Source organism: Sciurus carolinensis, chromosome X (genome assembly GCF_902686445.1).
Source record: "Sciurus carolinensis chromosome X, mSciCar1.2, whole genome shotgun sequence".
In the NCBI taxonomy this organism is placed as follows: Eukaryota; Metazoa; Chordata; class Mammalia; order Rodentia; family Sciuridae; genus Sciurus; species Sciurus carolinensis.
In genome coordinates this window covers 42,078,872-42,102,171 of record NC_062232.1, presented here as the reverse complement: position 1 = coordinate 42,102,171, position 23,300 = coordinate 42,078,872, and the positions used below count along the sequence as shown (strand labels likewise).

Here is a 23,300-nt window from a genome sequence, read left to right as displayed (position 1 = left end):
CTTTTTTTTAAATTTATTTTTATTGTAAACAAATGGGATACATGCTGTTTCTGTTTGTACATGAAGTAAAGGCATACCATTTGCGTAATCATACGTTTACATAGAGTAATGATGTTTGATTCATTCTGTTATTTTTTACTTCCCCCCAACCCTCCCACCCCTCTTTTCCCTCTACACAGTCCCTCCTTCCTCCATTTGTTCATAGCATCTCGATAAAAAAACATCAGTTGGCTGTAGATGCATGGGTTTGCGTCTAGGCTCTCCATTCTATTTCACTGGTCTCCAGGTGTGTTTGTCAATACCATACTTTTTGATGACAACAGCTTTGTACTGCTTTGAAGTCAGGTATATAATTCTTCCTGCTTTGTTCTTTTTGCTCAATATGATTTGCCTATATGTAGTTTATTTATGATTCTCTACAAATTATAGGATTTTTCCTAGTTCTGTAAAGGATGTCATTGGTGTTTTGATAGGAATTGCATTGAATTTGTAAATTGTTTCATGTAATGTAAACTTTTTATTTTTTAGCGGTGCAGGGGATTGAACCCAGGGCCTCATGATTTCAAGGCAAGCACTCTACCAACTGAGCTATATCCCCAGCCCAATGTGGACTTTTTTAAAAAATGTTTTTTTAGTTGTAGATAGACACAATACTTGTATTTATTTATTTATTTTTATGTGGTACTGATAATTTAACCCAGTGCTTCACACATGCTAGGCAAGTGCTCCACCACTGAGTCACAACCACAGCCCCAATGTGGACTTTTTAACAATATCAGTTCTTCTAATTCATGAACACAGACTATCTTTCCATTTTTGTGTGTCTTCAATTTTTTCCATCAAAGTTTTATAAGATTCATTGTAGAGATCTTTAACTTACTTGGTTACATTATTCTTAGGTATTTGGTTTCTTTGTAGTTATTATAAATTGTATTACTCTTGATTTCTAGTTCAGATAATTCACTATTTGTGTATAAAAAAAGCTATGGATTTCCAGGCATGGTGGCATATGTCGGTAATGCCAGCAACTTGGAGGTAAAGGCAGGAGAATCTCAAGTTTGAGGCCAGCCTCAGGAACTTATTGAGAACCTGTCTCAAAGAAAAAAAATAGAAAAAGGACTGGAGATATTGTTCAGTGGTAAAGTACCCCTCGTTCAATCTCTAGTACTCCACCCCCCCACAAAAAGGCTAGGGATTTTTGTATGTTGATTTTGTATTCTGCAACTTTGCTGAATTCATTTATCACTTCCAATACATCTTTGGTGGAGTATTTGGAGTTTTCTATTTATAGGATTTTGTCATCTGCAGTGACAATTTGACTTCCTCCTTTCCAATTTGGATGTCTTTTATTTTTTTCTCTTCCCTGATTTTTCTGGCTAGGACTTCCAGAACTAGGTTGAATAAAAGTGGTAAAAGTGGTATGCCTTGGACCACCGGTCAGCACAACCACTCAGTGTCAGCCTCAGTAGAGCCGGCTCTCCCCAGGCTTCCTGAGTGTGGTCCACTGCCACAGAGATTCTGCATTATGGCTAGCCCTGCAACAAGGTGTATCCTCGCCTCCCTATCTGTTACCTAATAGATAGATAATAAATATCTGGTACATAAAAAAATTGAAAAAATAATCATTGTATTGTTCCAAATTTTTGAAAACTTTCAGCTTTTCTTTATCAGTACAGTGTTAGCTGATGGCTTATTGTAAATGACCTTTAATATGTTGAGTTATGTTCCTTTTATGCCTACCTTATGTGTTCACTGTTTTTATTATAAAGGGATGTTAATTTTATCAAATACCTTTTGTGCATCTATAGAGATGATCATATGATTTTTTCTTCATTCTGTTGATAGTGTATCACATTTTCTGATTTGCATTTGTAGAACTACCTTTATGTCCTTGGGATGAATCTCACTTGATTGTGGTGAATAATCTTCTAAATGTGCTATTATATTCATGTGCTAGTAGTTTGTGGAGGATTTTTGCATCTCTATTCATCAAAGGTATTTGGCTGTAGATTTGTTGTAGTTGTATCCTTGTCTGGTTTTGGTATCAGGCTAATCCTAGCCTCATAGAATGAGTTTGGAAGAATTTGCTCCTCTCACATTTTTTGGAATAATTTAAGCAGAGTTGATATTAGTTCTTCTTTAAATGTTTGGTAGAATTCAGTGATGATGGCATCTGGTTTTGGGATTTTCTTTGATAGCAGGCTCTTATTCAATCTTGTTACTCTTCATTGGTCTGTTCAGGTTTCTACTTCATGTTTAAATTTTGGCAAAGTGTATGTGTCCAGAAAGTTGTCCAGTTCTACAGTAACACATTTCTTAGCATATCCTTGTTCATAATATTCTCTAACAATCCTTTTTGTTTCTCCACTTTCAGTTGTAATATCTCCCTTTTCATGTTTGACTTTGCAGCCAGCCTGAGCAACTTAGTTAGTCACTGATCTAGTTAGTCATTGATCTTTAGTATTGTCCTTTTAGTCTCTATTTCATTCATCTCTTATCTTCATTATTAGTTTACTTCTAGTAATTTGGGGCTTGGTTTGTTCTTGTTTTTCTACTTCCTTGAGATGCACTGATAGATTTATTTGTTGTCTTTCTACTTTTTTATTGCTATAAAGTTACCTCTTAATACTGATTTTGCTCCATCCCAGAATTTCTGGTATGTTGTGTTTAAATTTCATTTGCTTGAAGAAAGTTTTAAATTTACTTCTTAATTTCTTCTTGATTCCACTAGTTATTCAAGAGAAAGTTGCTTAATTTCCATGTATGGATTCCAGAGCTTTTCTTGGTACTGATTTTCTAGTTTTATTGCATTGGAAAAAGATAACTAAAGATAACTCGATGTGAGATTGTTATTGTTGTTGTTTTTGGCTGGTTTTTTTTTTTTTTTTTTTTGTAGTACTGGGGGTTGACCTCAAGGGTGCTCTCTACCACTGAGCTGTATCTCTAGCCCTTTTTATCTTTTTATTTTCCGTTTTGAGACAGGATCTTGCTGAGTTGCCCAGGTTGACTGCAAACTCGCAATCCTCCTGCCTCAGCCTTTCAAATTGCTTGGATTTCAGGCATGCATCACTGCACTTGGCAATGATTTTAGTTTTTAAAAATTTGTTGAGACTTGTTTAATGGCCTATCATATGATCTATTCTGGAGAGTGTTCTATGTGCTGATGAAAACCACCTGTGTGTTTTCAAATAGCCTGTCTTCAAGTTGACTAATTCACTCTTCTATTTGATCTGGTCTTGATGTCTGCTCTCGTGAATTTAATCTTGCATGGTATGTTGTTCAGCTCAAGACTTTTGATTTTTAAAATTTGCTTCCACCTCAATTTATCTTTTAGCATATTTCATTATTTCTGTGTGTCCTCTTGAAACTCATTGATTTTCCTGAAAACAGCCATTGTAAATTCTCTTTTTCTTTCTTCCTTTCCTTTCTTGTTCTGAATATGGAACCAAGGGCCTGATACATGCCAAGCATGTACTCTGCTTCTGAGCTATCTTCCAGCCCATCCCTGGAAGTTCTTGATGCTTGATAGTGTGTGATATCATCTATACATCCCCTGTGGCTGCAATAGGCCCAAACTCCTGTCCATATTCTCTGGCCTGTGGTAAGAGACTGTGGAATTCTTCCTGACTTGGGACAGAATTGCTGTGGAAGGACGGGTCCTAGCTTCCTAAGCCATCCATGCCTATGGTCATGAATGCCTCAGTGCTATGTCACATGTTGAGCCCACAACCCTCCAGTCCAGCCCAGCACTTTATAAGCCAAGGTCCACACTTTTACAATCTGGCTACTGCTGGAGAAGGACTGCTGATCCCAAACTGCTATACCCAGCCTCAGTTGATGCTGGCTGGAATAGAAGGTCAATTGACAAGTTGCATGTCTTGCTGTGACTCTGGGGCTCTTCCAGAGGCTTCATCCTGAGAGTATTTCCCCAGTGTTAGGTTGTGCCTGAGTTCCAGGGCAAAATCCCATAATTACTACCCTGTCCTACCCCTTATGAAAGGAATCTTGCTCCAAATTAAGCTACCTGAGTTTGGGATAGTGTTGATGAAGGCAGTCCCTTGACCACCAAGACTTATGCTAAGCTGGGTTGCTCCCAAGTTTCACAGCTAAAAGAACCTTTGCAGTCTCAGGAGTGCACTGAGGCCCACACAGCAGATGGTGGTGATGCATATTGAAACATTTGTCTATCCTACTGAGGCATAGGCCTCTGCCTGGTGCTTGGACAGGTCTAGAGCTATGTCTGAGCACTGGCCTGGGGATAACTTGCTGCCTACTGTTAGTAGACAGGTAACCAGGACAGTCCCTTGGACACCAATTAAAATGGGTTACATCTGATTCTCATAGCTACTGGGACCTGAGAAGTCTGGAGTGAAGGTGTCCCATGCCTACTCCAGGGCTGGCAATAATGCAGGTCAAATAGTGGGTATGTCAAACCATCATGAAAGTCTCTGCCTGATTCCAGGGCAGGTCTAGAGATGCCATCTTTGAGCTCTGGCATATACATGAGGCCTTTGGTTTCTGACTGGTGCTGGGTCTCACCATGATGATACTAGCACAGAGTTCTAAGACCAAGCCCTGTGATAGTGTTTGTGCTTTGCTCTCCAGCAGGTGGAGTCTTGTTCTGCCACTAATAATAGAGGAAAAGTGGTGGAGGTGGCCCTTGGCTGCCTGGCTAATGCAGTTCTATCAGCTCAGTCCATGAGTACAGGCCTGGGGGCAGTGTTTGTGGGACTCTGCCCAGCACTGGCTTTCACTGTGGTGGTCCTGGTCCTGGTTTTCAAGTCTAAGACCTGGACTTAACTTAATTTTCTCTCCCAAAGAAGAAGACATCCTTCCCTACCCTGCCTCAAGTTGATGCAGGGGTGACACGGGCAACTCTTTCCTTCCTTTTTTCAGTGTCTTTTATTATTATTTTACTATGGTCTCTCACCTGGATCCTAAGTTCTTGGGAAGACACTTATGTGCACAAATAGCTCTTGAAATTGGTATGTCTATGGGAAAATGATTGCTAGAGAATCTTAGCCCCTCTGACTCTTCTCCTATTTCTTAGTATTTTTTTTGCAGTGCTGGGGATCGAACCCAGGGCCTTGTACATGCAAGGAAAGCACTCTACCAACTGAGCTGTCTCCCCAGCCCTATTTCTTAGCATTCTATCCTTTTCTATTGGTCAATATTTCCATCACATTACTTTTAACCTAGTTGTTCCTTTCTATCACAGTATATTTCTTGAACACAAGATAATGTTGCCTTGTTTTTTATCAGCTTTATTGATATGAATTTTACCCACTTAAAGTCTGAAATTATTTTTGCTGTATTAACAGGCATGTGGAAACATTAGCATAATCAATTTAGAGTATTTTTATCAACTGTAAAACAATTATATGCTTTTGCTGTTATCCCTCTTTCAACCTATCAGCCCTTAAATAACTACTAATGTACTTACTGCCTCTAAAGATTATCATATTCTGGGTATTTCATATGAATGGAATCATATAATGTGTTGTCTTTTTCAGCTACCTGGTTTATTTCACTTGGCATGTTTTAAGCTCCATCTGTTTTGCAGCATATATCGGCACTAATATCCCTTTGTATGGACATACCCATGTGGATTATCCATTCAGCAAATGATGAACAATTGAATTGTTTTCACAGTTTCTTTCTTTCTTTTTTTTAGCAATTTTTTAAAATTCAATTTTATTTATTAGAGTATAAAATACAAAATTTTAAATAGTAGCACATATATGTGAATAAATTTACCAGTATACAGATAATAATGACATGAAAATGAAAGCAAAGATCCCTGCTAGAAACTCTGCAGATCTCAATGGTGTATTATCACAGTAAGATAATGATAAGTGTAGGACTTACAGAACTGCAATATGTAGCAACTCTTTCTTCCACTGTATAAAACCAACTGCTAAGTTTTCTTTTCTCTGTTCTACAATCTTTTTTTCCATGACTATAATCACAATTTCTTGGAAGGAAAGGTATAAATATATTAGAAAGGGGGTAATGAAAACAATAAAATATAGCAAAGTAGTCATTATAGTAAGATCATAATTAGGAGAATCAGATTACAATTTGAGAAGGAACTTGAGTTTTTCCTCAGAAAAATTTTACTGGCCTGAACCTATTGACTGTGTTGAAGATAACTTTCTTATTAATTCACTGGGTATGTAGGGGCAGTAATATTGAATAATATCTGATCTATTGCTAGAACTCTAAAATGAACTCAATTTTTATTAAGGATAAATTCAAGTATAACCAACAGGTTGGCTGTACTGCTTATTTTAAAAAATAATTTAATCTTTAGATCTGCACAAAACTCTGTATATTTGTGTAAGACTAAAAACTGAGGTTGCATGAGTTAGTTTTTCATCACTATAATAAAATATCTGAGGTAGCTAGCTATATAAACAGAAAATGTTTAGTCAGTCCACAGTTTTGGTGGTCCAAGGACTTGGTATGGATATCAGTTCAGTTACTAGCTATGTCACACTGTGGTATATAGCAAAGCAAGAGCACAAGCAATAGCAAGTAATTACATTTCAAACAAGGAGCAGAGAGAGGGAGAGTCCAAGCTCAGGTTTTGATAACATGAGAACTATCTTTTGAGCACAAACTCACAATGATCTTCCACTAGATCCTACTTACTAAAGGCTCCACTATCACCAAATAGCACCACCCTAAGAACAAGACTCTAGCCTACAGACCATTTGGAGATGTTCAGCATAGCAGGGGTTAGAAAGGTTAAATAATTAGCTTATGGTCATCTAACTGCTATGAGATGGGGTCTGGACTCAAACTTGGTAACATGGCCCTAATCCCTGCTGTTCACAGTTTTTTTTTTCTATTACATAGTGCTACTATAAACATTCATGTACAGGTTTTTCTTTGGCAGGTGATAGCTCCCAATAGTTCCAGGTGGTCTCCCATCAAAGTATTGATCAGACCTCAGCCTGCTTGGCTTTTAAGATAAAATGATATCAACAAACTCCAGATGGTATGGTCAATACTATCTATCTTCATGGGTCAGAATATTCTGATTGGTGCTTTGACTATACCATCCATTGTAGTAACCTGGCCCATCTTGTCTTTGGTGGCTGAGGGCTGCCACATGGCTGCTGCCACCCTGGGGTCCAGTTACTCTCATTGCATTTAGATTTCCCAATTCACTGATGCAGTTCCCACTCTAATATCTGGCTTACAGAGAAGAAAGATCAGAGTTTTTCAAGGACACTGAGGTTCTGCTCATAATTTCTCATAGTATTGGTAAAAGGTATGTTTCCTGGACCCACTCAGTGTGAGTAGGTATTAAAAGATACATCTGCCCTAGCATTTCAGTCTCCCTAAACCTTTTCATCCCTTACTCCGCAGTAAACCAAGGCAGATATGGCATTTCCACTTTGCTTGCTATGGGCTGCCTTTTGGCTCATGTTTCAGTTAACAGAAAAACAAACTGGGAGAGTCCTTTCTAACACTTTGAATCTACAACATTATATGCAAATTCTATGCTTAATGAACACTTATCCATAAATTCATTCTGATCCAACTTTAAGTTCCTTGCACCAATATTGTACACCCTTAATATCCATTTCCATACGTTCCCCAGATTTATGTCAGAATAAATTAGAAAATTCCCCTAGTTCTTTTGGAGTGTTGTGTACCTTCTCCTAGGTCATATTTTGTAGCTTACCTTTAAGGAATCTGCTGGAACTTGAGTCCAACTATAGGTCTAGAAGCAAAGAGATGATTGGGGTAAATGTTAAGGAGAATCAGCATTGCCTTACATGACAATCACCTCAAGAGAGAACATTGCAATTTCCTCAAGCAATGTAGGATTAACTCTCTCTGATTTGGTTAGAGAAATATCACTGTGAGTTGGAGAGGCAACTCATGCTGGAGATAGGGAAAACAGTTTCATTCAGCGGTAAATCAGATTGATCAGGATTTAAGGGCAGAACGTCCTCAGCTTCAACTGTGTCTTTCTATATGCCCCCATTTTAACCTACACGGGCACATTATTTCCCAATCAATGATCTCACTTTAACAATAAACACTCAGAGAGTCTGGAATATCAACTGCCATTGTTATTCAGCCAGTTGCAGGATGAGATATTGCTTTTGTCAGCAATCTCAGCCTTTTGGCCAGAGATGATAAGGGTCTCTTTCAGGGCACACACAGAAGCTCTTAGATCATTTGTGCAGTATTTCAGCTGGGAATTTAAATCCTTGAGTTCATTGTTTTCTTGTGCCACTTTGTCCAGTGACATGAGGAATAACCAGTCAACCTCACTATATTCATTAGTTTTTAAAAAAATATATATTCAAAAGTAGTTGGGTGGGCTAGGTTTGTAGCTCAGTGGTAGAGCGCTGGCCTGGCATGTGTGAAACCCTAAGTTCGATTCTCAGCACCACATATAAATAAATAAATAAAATGAAAGTCCACCAACAACTAAATTTAAAAAAAAAAGTAGCTGGGTATGTTGGTGCATGCCTGTAATTCAGGGGCTGATGCAGGAGGAGCACGAGTTCAAGGTCATCCTCTGCAAATTAGGCCTTCAGAAACTGAACAAGACACTGTCTCATAAATAAATAAAAAGGACTGGGGATGTAGCTCATTGGTAGAGCACCCCTGGATTCAATCCCCAGTACCAGGAGAAAAAAAATTTTTAAGTTCATATAAGTGTTCACCATCTGCCCCTTCCTTCCTATACATGGTTGATTAGGGCTATCCTATGCAAAGATCTTGCATATCTCTGTTACCAGATCAAGCCATGGATTATTAGCATATTTAAGTTTAATTGTATTATGGAAGCCCTAGAACCAACCAGTTGAGAAAATTAATCCTTAGTGATCTGTTTATCTAGAATCACTTTCAGTACCAAAATCTGTATTAATCAAGGGTCTCCCTAGAAACAGATACAATAGAAAACATATCTGATTTATTATAAGGAATTAGCTCATATTTATTATAGAGGATGAAAAATCCTACAATTTACCAGCTGTAAGCTAGAGACTGAGGAAAGTTAGTGATATAGTTCTGAGAACTAAAGGGTGGGTGGGTTGGGTTCCTGTGAAGGGTAGAAGAGTTGTCCAAGTTCAATAGTCAAGAAAGAGAGAGAATTCTCACTTCCTCTACATTTTGTTATGTTCAGTCCCTCAGCTGAGTGGATAACATACACTCATATTAAGGAGGAGAGTCTGCTTTATTTGGTCCACCACTTCAAATACTAATCTCATCCAGAAATAATGTTTATCTGGGTGCCCCATATCCCAGTCAATTTGACATATTAAATTATCCATCATCCAGGTACTCTTTATTTATTCTTATAGATTTGAATTACCATCTAGTTTCACTGGTGCAGTCTGAGTACTTCCTTTAGTATTTCTTATGTGTCTGTTAGCAACAAGTTCTCTCAGTCTGTTTATCTGTGAGTGTATTTATTTATGTATGCATTTATTTATTGACTTATTTATTTATTGGTAATATGGATGAAACCCAGGGATACTTTAGCACTGAACTACATCCCCAGCCCTTTTAATTATTATTATTTTTTAAAATTTTTGAGACAGTGTCTTGCTAAATTGCTGAGACTAGCCTCAAACTTGTGATCCTCTTTCATCAGCCAACCAACTTTCTAGGATTATTCTGCTTGAAGGTAGTTTAGCTTCCTCAATTTGGTCAATAAATTTTGGATAATTTTAACCATTATTTCTTTGCATATTTTTTTCTGTTCTTGTCTCTCTCATCTCTCTTTTGACACTTCTATTACATATATGTTTAAACATTTCATGTTTTGCCACATTTCTCTAAGGCTCTAATAATTTAACTTCATTCTTGTTTTTCTCTGTTCTTTAGAGTTCATAATTTCTGCTGTGTACAGTGGCACATGCCTGTAAGCCCAGAAGCTCAGGAGGCTGAGGCAGAAGGATCCTGAGTTCAAAGCCAGCTTCAGCAACTTAGTGAGGCCCTAAGCAACTCAGTGAGTCCCTGTCTCTAAATCAAATACAAAAATGGGCTGGGGATGTGGTTCAGTGGTTAAGCACCCCTGGTACAAAAAAATTCATAACTTCTACCCATCTGCCTTCAAGCTCACTAATTCATTCTTTTCCTTGTTCAAATTTACTGTTGAGCCCTGCCAGTGAATTCTTCACTCCAGTTATTTTACTTTTCAATTTTAGAATTTCCATTTGGTTACTTTCTATTCCATTATTCATATTCACAATTTGATGTGGCATTCCCATCATACCTTCCTTTACTTCTTTTTTTTGTTAGCAATTATAATTATACATACTATTGGGGTTCATTCTGACATCAGTATACAAGCATGGGATATAGTTTGCTCCAGTTCAGTCCCCAGTACTTCTTCTTTCCCTTCCCTTCTCCTTTTCCCTGTTCCCTTTCTTCTCTACTAATCTTTCTTCTATTTATTTATAGGTATTTTTGCCTTTTTTCCCCATCTTGTGGTGCAGGTATTTTTAACTAATGCATTATGGATATACATAAAAGCAAAATTCACTGTGGTATATTAAAATATGTACATAAAAAGTGTGGTCAGATTTGTTCCACCATTCCTTCCTTTTGCCGTCCCTCTTTCTTCCCCTTCAATCCCTTTCTTCCAGTCCGCTGATTTATCTTCTATTTTCATGGGATTTCTTTCCCCACTGTTCCCCTCATTTTCATGTAGCTTCTGCACATTCCACCCTTGAATTTCTGGATCTAACTCATTTCACTTAGCATAATGTTCTCCTGTTCCATCCATTTATCAGCAAATGCCCTGTTTTCATTCCTTGTGGCTGAGTGAAACTCCATTATGTTCATATATTGCATTTTCTTTATCTGTCTGTTGATGGGCATTCAGGTTGGTTCCATAGCTCAGCTATTATGAATTTACTGCTATAATCATGGATGTGGCTGTATTCCTATTGTATGACAATTTTATATCTTTTGGATATATACCAAGGCATAGAACACCTAGGTCATATGGTACTTCAGTTTCTAGCTTTTTAAAAATATTTCTTTTAAGAATATGCATAGTGCTTTCCAGAATGGTTGTACTAGTCTACAATTCCACCAAAAATATATGAATGTGTCTTTTCCTCCACATTCTTGGCAGCACTTATTATTATATTCTTGATCATGCCATTCTGACTAGGGTGAGATGAAATCTCAGTGTAGTTTTCATTTGCATTTCTCTGATTGCGAGAGATGTTGAACAGTTTTTCATATATTTGTTGGCCACATGTATTTCTTTTTTCAAGAGGTATCTCTTTAGTTACTTTGCCCATTTATTAATTTGGTTATTTGTTTTTTTGGTGTTAAGATATTTGTATTTCTTATATATCCTGGATATTATCTGAGGAGCAAGTGGCAAAGATTTTTCTCCCATTCTGTAGGTTCTCTCTTCTTTTTCTTTATGCCATTATTTCCTTTGCTATGCCTTTTAATTCAATACCATTCCACTTATTGATTCTTGTTTTATTTTCTGTACTTTAGTGTTCTTATCAAGAAAATCAGTGCCTGTACTAATATGTTGGAGTGTTGTAGCTACATTTTCTTGTAGTGGGTTTCTGGTCTAATTCCTAGGTATTTTTTAAGCTTTAGCAATATATTGTATTTAACTCAACATATCAAAAATCATTTCAATTTGTAATAAATATATGTTATTTACTTATTCATCTATTTATTGATTGATGCTGGGGATTGAACCCAGGGATGCTCTATCACTGAACTACATCCCCAGTCCTTTTTTTTGAGATAGGCTCTCACTAAGTTGCTAAGGCTGGCCTTAAACTTGTGATTCCCTCTCCTCAGCCTCCCAAATCACCAAAATCACAGAAGTCCAGAAATATAAAGTTATTGACGAGATAATTTAAATTCTTTTTTCCAGTAGGTTTTAAAAATTTGTTCTTTTACTTATTTTTTATTATTTTTTATTTGTACTTTTTAGATACACATGACAGTAGAGTGTATTTTGACCCATCAAGGATGTCCACTCTCACCACTTCTATTTAATACAGTACTTGAAATTTTATTCAGAGCAATTATTCAAGAGAAGGGAATATAAGTGAAATAAATAGGAAAGAAAAAAGTCCAATTATCACTGTTGGAAGACTCAAAAACTCAACTAGAAGACTTATAGAGCTGACAAAAAATTCAGCAAAGTATCAGGATACAAAAACATACAAAAATCAATAGCTTTTCTATACACCAATAATGAATCCACTGAAAAAGAAACCAGGAATATAATTCCATTCATAAAGCCTCAGAAACAATCCCTAGGAAAAAGTCTAATCAAGGAGGTGAAAGACCTCTACAATGAATATTATAGAACACTGAAGAAAGAAATTGAAGAAAAATTAGAAGATAGAAAAATCTCCCTTGTTCTTTTATAGGCAGAATTAATATTGTTAAAATGGCCATATTACAAAAAGTTACCTACAGGTTCAATGCACTCCGCAACAAAATGCCAATGACATTCTTAACATAACTAGAAAAAATGACCCTAAAATTTATATGGAAGAATAAAAGACCCAGGGTAACCAACTTACTTCTTTGCAATAATAGCAAAGCTGGAGGTATCACAACACCACACTTCAAATTATATTACAGAGCTATAGTAACAAAAACAGGATAGTACTGGCATAAAAATAGACATTTAGACCAATGCAATAGAATAGAAGCCACAGAGACAGACCCACACAGATACAGTTGGCTGATCCTTGACAAAGTCACCAAAAGCATGCATTGCAGAAAAGGCAGCCTTTTAAACAAATGCTGCTGGGAAAACTGAATAGTCATATGGAGAAGAATCTAGTTTCCTATCTCTCATCCTGCACAAAAGTCAACTCATAAAGACCTAGAAATTACACCAGCAACATTGCAATCGCTAAACGTAATCATAGAGTCAAAACCGTAGCATGGCCATGGTGGTGCAAGCCTGAAATCCCAAAGGCTCAGGACACTGAAGCAGGAGGATTGTGAGTTCAAGGTCAGCCTCAGCAACTTAGCGAGGCCCAAAGGTAACTCAGGGAGACCCTGAATCTAAATAAAATATTAAAAAGGGCTGGATATGTGGCTCAGTAGTTAAGAACCTTTGTGTTCCATCCCCGGTACAAAACAAAAAAACAAAAAATATCTCCAGCATGTAGTCACAAAAAACACTTCCTCATTAAGACTTCTAAAGCTCAGGAAATGAAACCAAGAATCTGGGGGATGGCATCAAATTAAAAATCTTCTGCATGGCAAAGGAATTATGAGTGTAAAGAGGGAGCCTGCAGAATGAGAGGAAATCTTTGCCAGCCACTCTGCATTTTGATTCATTGCACACAAATGGGGTACAACTTTTCATTTCTATGGTTGTACACAATGTGGATTCACAACATTCATGTAATCATACATATACATAGGGTAATACTGTCTGTCTCAGTCTACTATCTTTCCTTCCCACACCCTCTCCCACCCCATTTCCCTCTACACAATCCAAGGTTCCTCCATTCTTCTCTTGCCCCCCTACCCATCCCCTCTGTTATGTATCATCATCTACTTATCAGAGGAAACATTTGGCCTTTGATTTTTGGGGGCTTGGTTTATTTCACTTAGCATGACATTCTCCAGCTCCATCCATTTGCCTGCAAATGCCATAATTTTATTCTTCTTTATGGCTGAGTAATATCCCATTGTGTATGTATACCAGTTTTTTTATCCATTCATCAATAGAAGGGCATCTAGGTTGGTTCCACAATCTAGCTGTTGTGAATTAAGCAGCTACAAACATTGATGTGGCTGCCAGCCACTCTTTACAGTTTATATGAACTGTTTTTTCTCTTAATGTATGCATCATACTTTCATTTTTCTCCATGTCTTTGTTGTTGTTGTTCAGAAGTGATGTTTTACACATTATAGTAACTGAGTACTGGTTCCCCTGAAGTACTGGAGCTTGTTATTGCTATTTGTTTGTCCAGTGACTGACTGAATTAATTTAATAAAGTGTATTTCCACCCTATGGTGTGAAGCCTTAGATTTTCCTCCTCAGGGAGACCCAGCTTTGGGTTATGCACACAGTCACCCCTGGATGACAGTGGTTCTGGCAGTGTTCTTAGGCAGTTACTCTGACCACACCTACTTGTTAAGATCCACTAATCTAATCACTTGCTGATTTCTCTATTGTTTTTGACAATGCTTCCAGGCATCAATTAGTCTGCAGACTAGTCCAATAAAATTTCTTGAAAGGAATGAATTTGAAAGTCAGTGTTTGACCCAGATATCTTTTTCCCTGAACCTCACCTATAAAATGCATAGCCTACAATCTATCCTGTATTCTCAATGAATGTATAAATCCCTTTCTGATTTAACACAACTACTGTGTTGAAAATGTCCTTAGGCCTGAAAATTTTCACACTCTGTTGTAAATGATATCAATTTCTTTGGGAAGAAGTCTGGAAATTATGTTTTATGTCCTAATTCTCTCCCTTAGAAAGTCTCTGAGTCAGGAATCTGGAGCTGGAGTCAAAGCACATTTCTATGTGACATCCCTGCATTAGGAGCTGAGTGCTCAGTGGAGGCAATTGCCTAAAGTCTTCTTCACTTGCCTTTCTTGGCATAAGGAATCATTGACTTATGAGCCAGGGCTAGAATAGTCAGAGCCTCTATTCTCTAAGAAAGGGCTGGGGGAAAAAGTAGTCCCTACCTTGCAAGCACAATCACCTGGAGTTTTAGATTTAGCAAGGGACAGCTGGGGACAGGATGAGAAATGCCTACATCCTTTTCCTCCTGGGACAAAAAGATCAAACTGGAAGCTGGGGATTATGTTTGGGGCTATACCTGACTATAGTGGAATCTTTGCTTTGCTCAGCTAGGAGAGTTAGGAAAGGAGTGATCTGGGTTGAATATACCACAGACTCTCTTTTATTACAGAATTTTCATAGATTTTTAAATAGATATTTTTTCATATGCTGAATGACTTTAAGGCCATTTATAGAGGCTTTATATGATTTTTAAAAATAATTTCACCAGTTTAATTTGGAAGATCTATACATTTGTTTATGCTGTCATGTCTGAAGTTGATATCTTGAGTATTGGTTTTTTATTCCATACTGACAGACTCTGTCTTTTCATCAGTTTATTTAAATCATTCATATTTAAAGATATTGTTGATATAATTGGACTAGCACATTTAAAAACTGCTTTTCATTGTACTTGTTCTTTTTTTTAAAATCTTTCCCTCTTTTGCAGCCCTTTCTTTTTGTTTGTTTTTGTACTGGGAACAGAATCCAAAGGCATTTTACCACTGAGCTACACCCCAGCCCTTTTCATTTTTTAATTTTGAAACAGTCTTGATAAGTTGTTTAGGGCCTTGCCAAGTTGTTGAGGCTGGCCTTGGACTTGTAATCCTCCTGCCTCAGCTTCCTGAGTCACTGGGATTTCAGGCATGTGCCAGTCTTCTCCAGTTATTTTCCTTTTCTTTCTTTTTCTTTGTTTTCATTTTTGTTACCGGGATTTGATCCACTGAGCCACATCCCCAGACCTTTTTATTTTTTAATTTTGAGTCAGGGTCTGGCTAAATTGCTTAGCCTGCTAAGTTGCTGAGGCTGCCTTGAACTTGTGATCCTCCTGCCTCAGCTGCTGGAATTGCAGGTGTGTACCACCACACCTGACTTCCATTTCCAGTTTTAATTGAGCATCTTTTATTATTCAATTTTCTTTCCTTTTGTAGGATGTCAATTATATCTCTTTTAAAATATATGAAGAACTCAAAAAACTTAAATGCCAAAAAAAAAACTCACAATCAATAAATGGGCAAAAACTAAAAAGTCTCAAAAGAAGAAATACAAATGGCCTACAAATACATGAAAAAATGTTCAACATCTCTAGGAATCAGAGAAACATCAATAAAAATTACACTAAGATGTCCTCTCACAGCACTCAGAATGGCTATTATCAAGAATACAAATAATACTAAATGCTGGTGAGGATGTGAGGAAAAAGGTACATGCATACATGTTGGTGAGATTGCAAATTAGTATAGCCACTCTGGAAAGTAGTATGGAGATTCCTCAAAATCTAGGAATGAAACCATAATATGATCCAGCTATCCCATTCCTTGATATTTATTCAAAGAACAAAAATCAGCATACTATAGTGATACAGTCATTCTAATGGCTATAGCAGCACAATTCACAATAGCTAAGTTATGGACAGCCCAGGTGCCCACACACACATAGATAAACACACAATGGAGATTTTACTCAGCCATAAAAAAACAAAATTATAACATTTGCTGGTAGATGGATGAAACTAGAGAACATCTTATTAGGTGAAATAAGAAAGAATCAGGAAGACAAGGGTCAAGTACTCTCTCTCAAATGTGGAAACTAGAGTAATATAAGGGAAAAAAGTGGGTGGATTCCACAAGAATAGAAGGGAGATCAGTGGAGTAGAAGGGAGTTTTGGGGGAATGAGGAGGAATGGGAAGAAGAAGGAAGCATGTAATGAATTTGACCAAATAATGCTACGTAAATGTATGAATATGCCATAGTGACTTTTACCTTTATATTTATCTATAACTTACCAACTTTTAAAAACAACAAAAAATAGAAGACAAGTAAAGTAAAAGGAGGAATACAGGACAAGAGGAGGGGGAGGAAAGAGGAAGTACTGGAGACTGAAATGGAGCAAATTATATTCCATGCATGTATGATCATGTCAAAATGAACCCCACTATTACGTATAACTGTAGTGCACTAATAAAAGCCTTAAAATATTTTTCTAGTGACTTTCTTAGAGTCTACAATATATATTTACAATTTTCATAAGTCTAATTTCAAATAATTTCTACCACTCCATGGTTTAGTATAAGTACCTAAGAATATCCTTGATTCCTCTTTCTTATCCCTTAAGATACTGCAGTCATTCATTTAATTTATCTATGTGCTAGAATCAACCAATATGCTATTATTAATACTTCGAACACTTATGTTAGAACAGTTAAGAAGACATCCAATATATTCTATTTTGCTTCATCTACTCTTTCTCTAGTTATCATCCTTTCTTTATTTATATTCATGTTTCTGATCTATATAATTTTCCTTCTGTGAAGAAAATTTTAATCAATTTTAGTGTAGATCTACAGTCAACCAGTTCCCTCAGTTTTTGTTTTGTCTTAAAATGTCTTTATTTCTTCTTCACTTTTTTTTTTTGTGGTGCTGGGTATTGAATCCAGGGCCTTGTGCTTGCAAGGCAAGCACTCTACCAGCTGAGCTATATCCCCAGCCCTTCTTCTTTTCTTTGAAGAATAATTTATCTGGGCATAGAATTGTAAATCAGTAGATATTTTCCAACATTTTAAATATCTCACTGTACTCTCTTTTTGCTCCATGGGTTCTGTTGAAAATTTCAAGGTAATTCTTACCTCAATAGGAAAGGCATTTTCTTTCAACTAGCTTCCTGCAAGATCTTCTAAAATTAATGAGAGATATTAAACTAAAGACACAAAATTATTAGAGACAAGAAATATTTATCCTAGGTATATCATATTTAAACTGAAGAACATATAGATAAAGAGAAAATCATGCAGGAAACTAGTATGTCCTATAATACATTAAGATCCATGCCCATTAATTTTTATGTTTTGCTTCAATCATCTTTGTTTCAATATAATTTAGAAAACTTATAAGTAGATGTTATATTTACACACTATTGTCTGTTCAATCTTTTTTTTTTTTTTTTTTTTTTTGCAGTGCTGGGGATCTGAACACAGGGCCTTGTGCTTGTAAGGCAAGCACTCTACCACCTGAGCTATCTCCCCAGCCACTCTATTTATTCTTTATGTTTCAGATTTCTTTGTTTCATCATCTATTTTCTATTTGAAGAACTTCCTTTAGATTTTCTGATAGGGCAGACCTGCTTGCAACAATTTCTCTTAGCTTCCTTTCATCAGAAAATGTCTTGTTTTCATATGTATCTCAGAAGGATATTTTTGTTGCACTTAGAATTCTTGGTTGACACTTCTGAAATATGCTGTGCCATTACTTAATTTTGGGGGGCCTGGGGAAGCCAGTGTGGATAGTGATGCCAGGGCTTTTACCACTGAGCTACATCACCAGCTTGCCATTCCTTCTTGGCTTCATGGTTTCTGATGAGAAATTTACTATCATAGATAAAGTACATTTCTCTCCAGTTCCCTTCAAGACTTTTTTGATGAGCGAAGAAGCTGTGCATTTTTGTTCTTTGTGATTTTCCTAGCATCTAGTTCATAAGAAATTATTGTTGAGTAATGATTGAATAAATAATTTGGTTGCAAGAGTAGTTGTGGACATATTTTCCAGATGACAAAGCATCTGTGCTTGACTCAAGACAACATCATTCTTGTTCAGTAGACACTTGAAGGAAAAGCCCAGAATCCAGAAAGATCAATGTTATCCTGCTCTGACTAAACTGGGATGGAATTCTTCTCTGTCACTAAAATATTTTGAAAGAATGTGGACATCTTTATGAAACTCTGAGTTTAAGACTTGATTTTTGTAGAGTGGGTAAATAATGTGCATCCTGCACTTAAAGAAACAGAGTGAGGCAGTGAAAGATGGTGCTAGTTGGCACTCTGCTTTCCATCCTGGCATAGTGTCATTGGAGCCCAGCATGGAGCTGAAGTTCTACAATTGCAGACAAATTTCACTGAAGTTCCTTCTTCTGTCTCCACTCCATTAAAATATATGACATTATAAAAATAGTTATTATTTTCCATATTACCTATGTCATAGGAAAAACTTGAGACAAATTATAATTTAACATATTTGAAGAAAAGAACAATTTGCTAATGGGGCAGCCCTCTGACCAAGAAATACTTTCAGAGGGAACGTGGGCTGGCATATTTATGGACAGAAAATGGAAATGAGGACAGAAAGATCATGATTCTTTATAACTTGGCTTTGTCTCATTTGAACATGGTCTGATCACTTAGCTACATGTGACTGACTGAAGCTCAACTTCTGTGATTGGCTGAGATGCAGCTATTTGTTACAAATGTATATTCCTAAGTTAGGCTTTCAGTTAATTTATCTAATAATTTAGGCTGCAGTTCATTGCATATTGTCTCCAGGTACAAAGGCATCATCAAGCCAAGTTTAGTTTAATTATATGTTTAAAATAATATATACATATATTTTGTATATATTTAATATATAAATATATATGTACATATAAATATATAACTTCTGAGGCTCAGGATAGGCCTAGGATGAAGAACTGACTGAAAAAGATTAGGAAATGGCAGGAAAAAGGAGGGGGAACCATATTGGTTTAAAAAGGAAAAGAAACCAGGGGAAATAGTGATCATAATAAAATTAGAGCCTGCCTATAATGCAATTCTTAGGATTCTGTAATAAAATATTTCTGGGTTTACCTGGGTCCAGTCATTTAACTTGTGTGGTTCTTAATTTCCTCATTTATAAAATTGGAACAATAACATTTCCTTTGAAGTTTTCTGTAAGGAATAAAATTACATATGTAAGTGCTTAGTATATTATAAGTTATTGGATTCATTCTCTTTATATCTGTTTGTGTATCTTTTTTGGTAAAAGCCATACTTTATTTTACCAGAGAAAATTTTATCTTTTCCTTATGATATTTAATCACAAAATAAGTTGTGTGTTAAAGACAGATTTCTTGTTCATCTTGTGAATGTGTAAAGTGGTATGTCATGTTGTGGACAAGTGTCTATGCTATGTGTCTATAGATGCTTCTGCTTTTTGAAGACATTAAAGTCCTACTTTCATATTTTAAAAAGACAAAGAAAAGGCCTTATTATCTGAATCATGTTCCACCTACCCTTAAGCTTTCTTCTCTGTCTTCTGTTCTTCCTCCTGTAAATGCTAAGATTTTAGAGATCATTTTGTCTTAGAACCTAAAAAGGAATACTGCATCTATCTTTCTTCTGTTATGTGTCCTTTTGGCATCACTACTCTGTTCTTAAGGGCTTGGTTTGGGAGTTTTTCTGGGGAAGGTATGTGGGAGGAGCTGGAGCTTAGAATTTGGAGGTTATCCTCTGAGTTGTAAGTTGTGATATGCAGATGTCCCTTTTTTTAGGAGCAGCTAATGCTGATCTCTCCTGGAACCTCAGAGACATGAAGCTTAATGTCTTCACTCTGAAGCAGAGTAAGCCAAGAGGAGCTTATTTTTTTTTCTTCCTTGTCTTCCATCTGCCTTGCCTCACCAGGCTCAGAATAAAATCTGAGTGAAAGCAGAAGTACAAAGTCCTGGATTCACATTGTGGGTACATTTTTCCTAGCTTCAGGATCAGTTCTCTCTTGTTTCTCTGGTGACCCTAGATCAGGAACATTTCCTTCTTGCAGAAGGTCTTAGAACTGGGAATACTAATCCCTGGAACTGGTGGTTGAAACCTTGAAATGCCCATGAGATTAGAGGATAACTTTTGTGAGGTGGTTCCAGCACTAGGGGTAGTAGTTATGATTATATATTTAAGTTTATTTTTATTCAGTAATATTGTTCAGTTTCCAGATACTTTATTTTTAGAGTTATCTTGATTTCTTTTTAACAATATTAAATACAGAGCTGGTGCAGTGGTGCACACCTGCAATCCCAGCCACTTGGAAGGCTGAGGAAGTAGGATCCCAAGTTCAAGGCCAGCCTCGGCAACTTAGTGAGACTCTGTTTAAAACTAAAAAGGGCTGGAGATGTAGCTCAGTAGTAGAGCACCTCTGGGTTCTAACCCTAGTAGCACCAAAAAATAAATAATTAATAACTTATAGGTCATGTGTATATGAGAAAAAAAAGCGAAGGAGATGCCATGAGTTACTAAAGCAGTAGAAATGATGCCTAACATCATACCGTGCATTGAGAACTCAGCTATTCAGTATGAAAATGAACAAAGAAAAATGAGTCCAATTCTAGTCCTCAAATACATCAGAGTTGCCTCATAGAATTTATATTAGTACCTGATGCACTATGGCCACAAATAAGACACAGGGGGAAAAACTATTATAGTTATTACAGATTGGAAGATATTCGTTTTTCTTTTCAGTGTCAATGCCAAGATTAATTTTAATTCAAAAGATAAGTCCACTATATTTCATTCAGTATGATACCCACTGGATATGAAAAGGACAATGAAATGGGGTCATTCCCCCTGAATGATCTCACAATCTGGCAAAGAAGCAAACACAAACAGAAGTGCACCAAAAAGGACACGAGTGCTAAATTCGAAGTCTGCACAGAGTAAAGTAATAAGCAGGGAGAAAAAGAGGAACAGTGAAATAGATTGAAAAGGAGTGGCCATAAAAGAAGGAGGAAAATGAGGAGAAGCATCTCAGTATAAATGAGGAAGATTTAAATAGTCTTAATAATTCTTGGGGATCACTGGTTTTATATCTTTGATTTTTTTCCCACAGGAGAATGGCTCTGTCCTGGTATTCTGGTGCCCTTGTGTGTATCCACATAGGAAAAACCTTGTACACAGCTAATCAGAGTCCTACAACACCATGCCATCCTCCCAGAACACAAGAGAATGGGAGGTCTACAAGAAATTGCAGTAAGGCCATCTCCTACTCAACTCCTTATCTCCCCTGGAAGGGTGTCATAAGAAGGTTTCAAATATCCTTCCTGGTTCTGATAAATTAGAAGACCTTCTGTCCCAAGCACATCAGAATAGAGCTATTAAGTATCAGATCACTTAACTGATTCCTAGATTTCTCTCCTCAGTGACAGAGCATACCACAATTTGTATCATAGACTCCTGGCTCATTTATTTTGTGATATAAGAATCTCAAGGAGCTGGCATCTTTGGGTACTCTTCCTTTTATTGTCTATGTAAGTAACAAACTGCTTAAACCTAAAAGCAGTTCATTGTGTTATTGACAGTCAAGTCAACCAGACGTTGGCTTGCCCTTGCTTTGTTATGTGTGACTTTTACACATTTGGTGCCCAGTTGAGGCCAGCAAATTGGTGACACCATTTTTAAAACATCAGACCATTTGGGCCAGTTTAGGAGAATAGATAGACTCCTTGACATCCAGTAGCATATGTTCTTACCTATGTGGTGCAAAAGAGGGAGTAGGGTACTCCTGTTGAGGCATTACATAGGCCACATTAGGAAGGACAAAACCACCAGTTTTTGGTACAGCCTTAACCTAGAACATGGGTCAGGGAGAAGTAAGAGTCTTCCTATAGCAGATATGGGAACTCTGCTAGGGGCTAGGACTCCCAGGAATCCTGTAGGATTATCTGCAAGTAAACACTTGGAAATCAAGTGGCTAAAAATAAAATAAAAACCAGTTGTTCAAGTGGCATTTTGTCCTAATTAGAAGTGCATCAAAACTCAACTCAAAGGGAATGAAAGACCTTGGAATTAGACCAGGAACCCTGAGCATGCTAGAAGAAAACGTAGACCCAACACTCCAACATGTCAGCTCAGGAAATGATTTCTTTAACAAGACTCCTAAATCTCAAGAAATAAAATAAAATAAAATAAATAAATAGGGTGGCATCAAATTAAAAGCTTCTTAACACCAAAGGAAATAATCAAGAATGTGAAGAGAGCCTATAGAATGGAAGAAAAATTTTGTCACCTGCACCCCAGAGCATTAATCTCCAGGATATATAAAGAACTCAAAAAACTTAACACCAAAGAAGAAATAATCCAGTCAATAAATGGGCAAAACAATTTAACAGACACTTCTCAAAAGAATAAATACAAATGGTCAACAAATATATGTAAAAATGTTCAACATCCATAGCAATTAGAGAAATGCAAATTACAAATCCACTGAGATTTCATCTCACTCCAGTTAGAATGGCAATTATGAAGAATACAAGTAACAGTAAATGCTGGTGAGGATGTAGGGAAAGGGGTATACTCATACGTTGCTGGTGGGACTGCAAATTGGTGTAACCATTCTGGAAAGCAGTATGGACATTCCTCAAAAACTAGGAATGGAATCACCATATGATCCAGTTATTCCACTCCTTCATATATATCCAAAGGATTTAAAATCAGCATACTATGGTGATGTAGCCACATCAATGTTTATAGCAGCTCAATTCACAATAGCTAAACTATGGAACCAACCTAAGAGCCCTTCAGCAGATGAATGGATAAAGCAAATGTAGTATATACACACAATGGAGCGTTACCCAGCCATAAAGAAGAATGACTTTAGGGCATTTTCCAGTAAATGGATGAACTGGAGACTATTGTGCTTATAATATAAAGCTGCTTCCCCGCCCTTTACCTGCAGCCATTTCTCCACCTCCCATCTTACAATCTAGCTTGTCAGTCTGTGAAC

At 36.8% G+C, this 23,300-nt stretch overlaps 1 long non-coding RNA gene across 1 annotated transcript in view; it reads left to right on the top strand.

Annotated features, from left to right (window-relative positions):
- The window catches only part of LOC124972493 (uncharacterized), a 40,748-nt gene that overhangs the window by 4,603 nt on the left and 12,845 nt on the right, over positions 1–23,300 (top strand). Inside the window, exon 2 of the long non-coding RNA XR_007106468.1 lies at positions 9,862–9,985. This is a non-coding gene — a long non-coding RNA (uncharacterized LOC124972493). The remainder of the gene's footprint in view (positions 1–9,861; positions 9,986–23,300) is intronic.